We start from the raw sequence: 7,853 nt of genomic DNA, 5'->3' as shown, positions 1-7,853 counted from the left end.
TTTTTTTTTTTTGTGTTGAAGCCTTCCCAAAGGAGATAGTTGACAATTTTTCTTAGATTGAGACTACAGTTTTCTCTTTGAGTCTTGATATTTCTTTACAAATTACTCTTATCTTTATCTTTCCTGCATAATTTATCTCCCTAGTGCAGAGTCTGAGCCACCCTGAACAGGGAGGTAGTCACATTGCCACAGCTTGTTTTAGCCTGTGCTGGTGCGATCAATGCTGTATTACAGTGGATAGAGAAGATTATAACAACCAACCACAGGGATTTCCTGAGAAACTAAGAAATATCTCTTTCATTTCTTTCAGCTTCTTCAGTGTTTCATCCTTGTAATCATATCGCTACCCCACTAATCAGCCTCAAAAATATAAAGAAAACTCGATTTGTTTGCTCTGTAGCTTTAAATAATCCTGAAGAGAAAAATGTTGGAGAGAGACTGCATGTTATTTAATTTTTTGTCTCTATAATCAAGCAAAAGTTGAGGTTTTCTGGAGACTAAACATATTTTCACAAATCCATTCAGGATTTGAGAAGGTGGTCCTTTAGGAAATTTTCCTGAAGGAAATTTTAAAACAGGTTTTAATTACTGACAGATATCTAACTTTCTTTGGCCCAGCGACAGTACTTAACAAGGAGTATGATGCAGCCCACTCCAAATTCTGCTGTCATTATAACCCGTGGTTTTAACTCACTTCGCCTCACCCCACCCTGCCTCGCCTCGCCTGAGCAATAGTGGAAAGTCTGGGCTGTGTGATGTGAACAAGTCATAGGCTGGGGATGCATGCTTATTGCTCTGCTTTACTAGAACTACAGTATCATAAAGGAAACCTCCCTCGTTTTGAGCATTCCTGGAGAAATCTTTCCTTGTTCTTATTAAGCCAAGTGACCTTATTGAACTTATAGTTGTTTTTAAAATATATATAAAATGGGGTGGGGTGTTTTACAAGTTTGTAAATTGAGTAGAAAAGTAATGTCCAAGCAGCTTAAAAACTTATCTCAAATGCAAAAGTAAGGATACCTCTGATTACTGCCATGGGACAACTGGCAGATCCCATTTTCTGATACCAGTATTCTCCTGCAGGCCCTCTTAAGTTATGTTGCTGCTCCCTCCATCTTTCCAGAATGCCCTTCCTCTCACCAAAACAAAAAAAAAAAAAAAAAAAAAAAAAAAGACCTGATAAACAAGAGCTCTCAGCCATTTTTGCACGCACATCCACAATCCCCAACGTCTTCACTGCCAGGCTGACAATGTCAGTTTTCTGACATTAAGAATGAGGTTTCATATTACATCCAAAGCAAAGTGACTGTGGCTGCTGCCTGCCCAGAGCCCTTTAAGTGCTCCTTCCCTTTCCTCCCCCACCAGCCACCTCTGGCTGCTTCCCTGGAGGCAGCTCCAGGGATGGTGCAGCTGAGCAGAGAGTGGCTCAGAGCTTATCCAGCGAGAGCTCATCCACCAAGCAAGCACAGTAATAAAAAAAGAAGCATTTTAGTCTTCGATCCAGCTGATCTCAGACCACACCAAGGCCTGACTCATAGGAAGCAACAGGGCTGTCACTGTAGCAGATACATGCAGTTGTCCAAAGTTCAGTGTAACCTGAAACTTCTCCTGAAGATACCAGGTGATGTTTTAAGCAGGCACATCTGGGTTCAGCTCCTGCTGTTGGGGAAGGTTTGTCTTAGGTGTGGCAGAACAGCTAGCAGAGAAATTAACCCTCCAACACAATACATGGTTTACTGTTCTTTGAGCAGCATTAAGAGCCAACCATATCGAAACTTGTTTAAACAGGACAGAGCCTTTTGTGCTTTGTATTGTGCAACTCCTGCAGCTTTGCAGAAGTTTATCCTAAAACCCACCAGTTGCGAGGTAGAATTAATCTTACAGCATCAGGCTGGAAAGGTCAGTTCCTCCCTTCTTTGTGAAATGCTGGTAAACACAAAAGAGATTTAATATCGACAAGGCCAACAAAAGCTTTAGGAAGAAAAAAAACCCAAACACAAATGAAAGACCTTGGCTAATAGAAATTCTGACAAATTTGGTAAATGAGAATTTTGTTCCAGTCACATACCACTGATATTCCACCATCCTGTTGCTTCAAATATACAGTAAGAATGCTATTGGAATGGTTTGTACCATAGGATTGCCTAGGGGCTAGTTAGATGGTGTCAAAAAGCACTGTGTTCATGGTCATACTTCCACTGCATCTATGAAAAGACAATCACAGGTCCAGAAAAGCCATGGAAACGTAGCGATATACAGCAAATGGAGGGAAAGGGGTGAAAACAAGGGTGCAGAGCAATGACAGGATGATTTGTACTAGTGAGACGAGCAGTCTATCACTTCCGCTCAGCAGGGCTGTCATTTTACCTGTACATCAGTGCACAGGAGGCTGTATCCTGAGTCCTGGAATTGCAGAGGACCTGTAGTAGTAGGGTCTCACAGCATGTGGGTCCATCCAACTGACTCAGTGCTTCAGGTGTGGCTTCTTTTTCTCCTCTGTAAAGACATCATTTGCCCCAAGGGAGAACAATGCTTCAAATGCAAATATGTGAGATCCCGTTGGTCTGGCTGGGAAGTTTGAGATAAGGGCAACTTTACAAATCTGTAGTGTCCCAGCTGCCATAGATGTGGCTCTTCTGTTGGGCTAAACACATAGTTTTAGCAGTATATGGGTTTTGATGGACAGGACAGCTCCTTCCACGTATGGGTGAGCCAAGGTCCAAGAAAAGAAAGTTTCCACCAGATCTGTAGGACCTGCCACAAGATCCAACGGCAAATATGGACAAGGCCATGTGCTGGCCAGGGAAGGCCTAGAAGGCCAAGTGAGAAAGTTTGCATTTGAGGTAGCAGAAAAGGAGACAAAAAGACAAGTACAAAAAACTCCTGAGGCCTAAATAGAAAATTGAGACTGTGACACTCTGTGCTAGGATATATTGTAATGGAGCAAGCTGAATTTCTCTTTAACTTCCCAAAGCAGGTGTCCTGGGGTAAATTAATCACATGCATCCAACAGTTCTGGCAGTCTTGAGTGCTAAAGGACAAAGTGAAAAGGAGCGATAGTGTCAGTTCAATAAATCCTAAAAGACAAAAGATACTTGCAACATTTAATGTATAAAAAAAGGGTAAATGGCATGTGTTGGGCTGGTAGGGAGAAGGAAGCAGCTGCTAGGATACTAGAGGACAAGGGCTTGCACACATTTTTTATTTCTGTGAACGGAAATGAAAGAAGGAAAACAGCTTAAGGGAAAAGAGAGTGAGCTTTCAAAGTTATTCTGTGTCCTTAGCTTCCCTGAGAAGTTTTTCTTTCTGTATCTGATTTAGATTATAAAGTCCCTAGGGCAGCAATAGTCTTTAATTTGAGTCTTCTTCAGTACTGGCTAAATCATGATGCTTAATGAGCAAATAAAGTGTTGATAAATTCATACAAAGGTTGCCTTCTTGGAGTCTGGCACTTAATACAAGACACCCAGTTAGGACTGAAGTAAAAACATTTGTACTGAACCCTCATACAGGATCAGCTTTAAGGGAAGAGGATGAGAGTCCTTTCACTGCCTCCAAATGAGGGAGGTTCTGGTTCGTGTTGCAAATGATTCTTTGAAATTAAGAGCATGCAACCGGGTACTGTGCATATAGGTACATTTCTGCATATTGCATATGGTAATTTCCCACCAGACAAACTACAGACCCAGTCAGGCAATCTGCTGTGTCTTGATGGACCTCAGGGTTCCATGTAGGTGCAGAAGCCGGCCATGCAAAGCAGTTTGCTGGATTATGGCATAATTCATTGCTGTGGTACAGCTTACTCACTCTAAAGGGCTTTATTTACAGCAGGGATGACTGAGGTGCCAGGAGGCACAAGCCAACTTGTCAGGCTTATTCCGTGCTTTGTTGTAGTGGCTATATTTTAGACAGACTGTGAAAATTATGTTATTCTTAAGATTTAGATTACAGTACTGCCTAGAAATGAATAAAAAATGGAGATTCTGCTGCAAAGGTTGGATCCCAAATTTTGTGAAAACACCAACAGTCTGCAATCCCATCCATCTGCAAGCTAAAGAATGGCAAAGATTGATGCACCGTTTGGTTTGCCAACTTCAGCAAGCTCTGGGATATTTAGAAGAATATGGATGCTGATAAACAGACTCAAATGGCTTTTGATATGTTTCCTTTCTTATCCTATTCTGTTTACAATAGTAAGTGCCATCTTTTGTTTTCTGCTTTAGCCCTCCGGAATTTAGGCTACTCTTTTTGTTTTGAGTTGTTAAAGGAAAGGTAGACTTGGAGGTGATAGCAGATTTAGCTGAGGACAAAGTTAAAAAATGCTGCTATAAGCATATTCCCCCATCTAACCAAATCAAACAATCCAGAAAAAAATTCCCAGATCAACACATTAAGCAATGGAAAAAAAATTCATTTTGCTGATAAAAATGACATTCCCAACAGAGGCTTTTGTCACTGGAATTATACAAATAAAACTACTAGTCTTACCTGTGTTCTAATGTATCTAAAGTCTACGCTTAGTAAAGTCCTTGTGAATTAATTCAGGGATTGCATAAAAGGGACGGTGTGACAGCAAGTTTTTTGTGGGCCATTTGGCTAAGAATCTGGCAGATGAGACTTCTTTCAGGTGAAGCTGAGGGGGCCATGTGGAGAAGAAGCAGGGGGTGGAAGGTAGAATAAGGCAGAGAGGAAGAGCTAGCCATGGTGCGAAAAGCTTTGAAACAGTGTAAATGGATTTCAACTTCTAGCTAAGAAAGCAGGCTGAAAAAATGCCTGTCACAGAAACACCTTCCACTTGTCTCCTCCCTCCCCCTGCTCCAAGAAATGAGAATGATATACATAGTTAGACAGAGACAGATAAATATATATAGGGGGAGACATAAAACTGGGAAGAGTGGTTGAGGGAAACCTTAAGACACACCATATCACAATGTTATTCAGTTAACAAGAGACAAGGAGTAGCAGAAACAATTAAAAAACACCATGATGCCATATGGAATTTTCCACATTCAATTGCATTTAAAAGCTTTATAAAAGAAACTTTAAAAATAACTACATTCTCCTTATGTCAAAATAGCGTCCTTTGTTAGCAGACAAAATCGATATTTAACAGCCCCCCCCCCAGTTTTACAACTTTGAATCCAAAGATGTCTAGTGCAGGCATTAAAATCATATAATCCCAGTGTAAGAGATAGCACTGAGTGATTTTGAACTGTAGATGGGCAAGCAGAGGTACTGCTTGAAGCACTGTGGCATTTTAAGTGACATCAGAAAGAGAAAGCAGCTCCCAGTCCTATGGATGTAATAGCTATTTTCCACTCAGAGTAAACAAGGAATCAATGAGTTGCCCACTTTTTAGTGTCTGCTGAAACAATGGAAAACATCTGCCCAAGGACATAAACAGACACATCTAAACAGCATAGGTCATCTCTTCCTAGAGGGGGTCCTGATATCCAATATATGATGTGGCAGGGAACTAAAGGAAATGAAGCCTTGTACGTGAGACAAAAAGGCAGAAACCTGAGATGGAATGAGAAAGTCATGTCGATATAAAATGAGATTCACCTACTTGCCTGAGAAAAAAATGACACTGTGGCTTTGAGAGAGGTGATGGGCTGGTTTAATACAGTTATCGATGCAGAAGTGGGGAGATCTTCTTCCTCACTTCCTCCCTCCTCCCCGTCTTGGCCTCACAGGCCCACTTGATACTGGTGCTGGTCCTTATAGCTCTCTGAATTAACTTACCAACCAAGCAGAAAACTAACCCAGAAAAACTTAGATATGCAGGGGTCATACATGTAGCACAGGCAATCAGTGGAATTGCTGCTGGGAGGAGGAAAGTATGAAGAGTGAGGAGGAAGATTAAGGACAAGAGGACGAAGAAGGTGAGACAAGATTTCCTTTTGGAGGAATGGGGCCATCCAATCGGCTCAGCTGCCTGTGAAACCACAGTCTGAAAGCAAGCACATAGAAGCAAAGCACAGTCTGGAAGTAAGCACAGAGATTCACCTCGTGCTTTATCCTTACTCTGGGCTCTAATAGAAATAGTCCTAATATCCTAAATTCTCACTAAGAGAAAGGTCAGAAGTGGCAACACATAAGGGTGCTGCTCTAATCCAGCTTCAGTAAGCTGCCATGGTTTGTAAACATGATTCAAGAAGCAGACAGAGCATATTTGATCTGGAAAGATAAGTGTATGCTGCCCGGGGAAAGAGTCAGATGTACTTTGACACAGATAATAAGATGCCGTGCCTTAGCCTTGACCGTCTTTTGCATACCCATCTCTCTGTGAAGAATATCTGAAGATGTCATTAAGGAGAACAAAGGAAAGCAAAACTCTGAACTGCAGCTTTTGCATACTAAATATTGTCCTGAATACACAGTGCGCCTGTACGGATTCCCTTTGAAATGGGAACAGAGGTGTCACCTGGTGCTTTTCTCAATCTGGGAGTGGGACAATAAAGTCCCACTTATAAAAAAAAAATTAAAATCCATAGTAGTAGTCTGGGAAAGTGTAGCTTATGATAGCTTTATTAAAGTACTTTATCGTTTTCATGTAGGATGCTCAAATACTTTCAGTGAAAGTTCCTATTAAAGTAAAACCTCCAAGGTCATACCAAATATGGTTGGAAAGTGCCTAGAGAAATCTCTGTGTTTTGTCTTCCTCGGCGCCCATAACTTTTTACACTTCAGTGAAATATCTGCAAATGATTCAGTTAACCTCTCTTGGATTTTAAGGCAGTTAGACTGAATTTTGGAATACCTGGGGCAATTTGCAGTCTTGGGTGCAAGCTGTATGATCAGCTGTTTTATCTTGAGGTCATGTAAAATTACCATGGTTTGCTTTGTGGATTTTATATCTTTATAAGAAAAATAACTAAATGATCCATAGTTCTTTAAATACTTTAGGATGATAGCATGATGCAGGTTGTTTGCTTTTCTGTCAACAATTTTAAAGGACACAGATGACCAGGCACACAGCATAAGGACAATTCAGTCCTGGTGCCATCTAATGCTCTAGGGAGAAAGACCAGATTTTGCCCAAGTCAGCAGCAGAGCACCCGCTGAATTCAAGGACTGCATTTTGCTTGCCAGGTATCTCACTAAGAGCGATAGAAACATTACTCTGCTAAGCTCTTGCCAGGAAATCAACTGTACCCAGGTGAGTCACCAAAATGAAATCCTTCTCAGAGCAGCCTACAATCATCCCCACAATGTAAATTCGCATAGGTGCATCACAGAATTTTACTGTAGAGCACCCTATTAGGATGGTGTGCTGGGTTCACTGGACTTCTAACACCCACTGCACCTTAGAGGAAGAGGGAAGGTCACATCTCCACTTCCCCGTTGCTCCTCGTATTCTTCCCGAGGAGTTTAACAGCTGCTGGACTTCACCTCGACGCTGCCTATATAGCATTTCGGGGATTTTCTTCCCGAACACGAGACCCAAACATTTTAACAAAAATCAAATTAAAATGGCAACCAGAGAAATGCTGGCACTGCAGTAGGTGAACCGAACTGCTTGCGCCGCCCATGCCTCGGGAAGCGCAAGGCTGGCAGCGTGTCGGCCCGGGGCGAGCCGCGGGCCGGCCCCCAGGCCTTGCAGAGGAGCCAGATGGGGGCTGGGCGGCCGGACCCCCGCGGGGCTCCCCGCCGAGGCCAGGGCGATGCCGCCCGGGGCACGGCCAGGCACCCGCTGAGCGGCGGCCCCGCTGCCCTCGGCTACCGACCAGCAGCGGCAGCACACACCCTCCCAACCAGGACCCCTTCACCGCGCCGCACCGGGTCGGGTCGGGCCGGGCCGGGCCGAGCGGGGCGGGGCGGGCAGAGGGCGAGGCCCCGCTGCCACCACC

This window comes from Pipra filicauda, unplaced genomic scaffold (genome assembly GCF_003945595.2).
Source record: "Pipra filicauda isolate LSUMZ 115617 unplaced genomic scaffold, ASM394559v2 scaffold28_size6257848_pilon, whole genome shotgun sequence".
NCBI classification, from domain to species: Eukaryota; Metazoa; Chordata; class Aves; order Passeriformes; family Pipridae; genus Pipra; species Pipra filicauda.
This window is presented reverse-complemented; position numbering follows the sequence as displayed.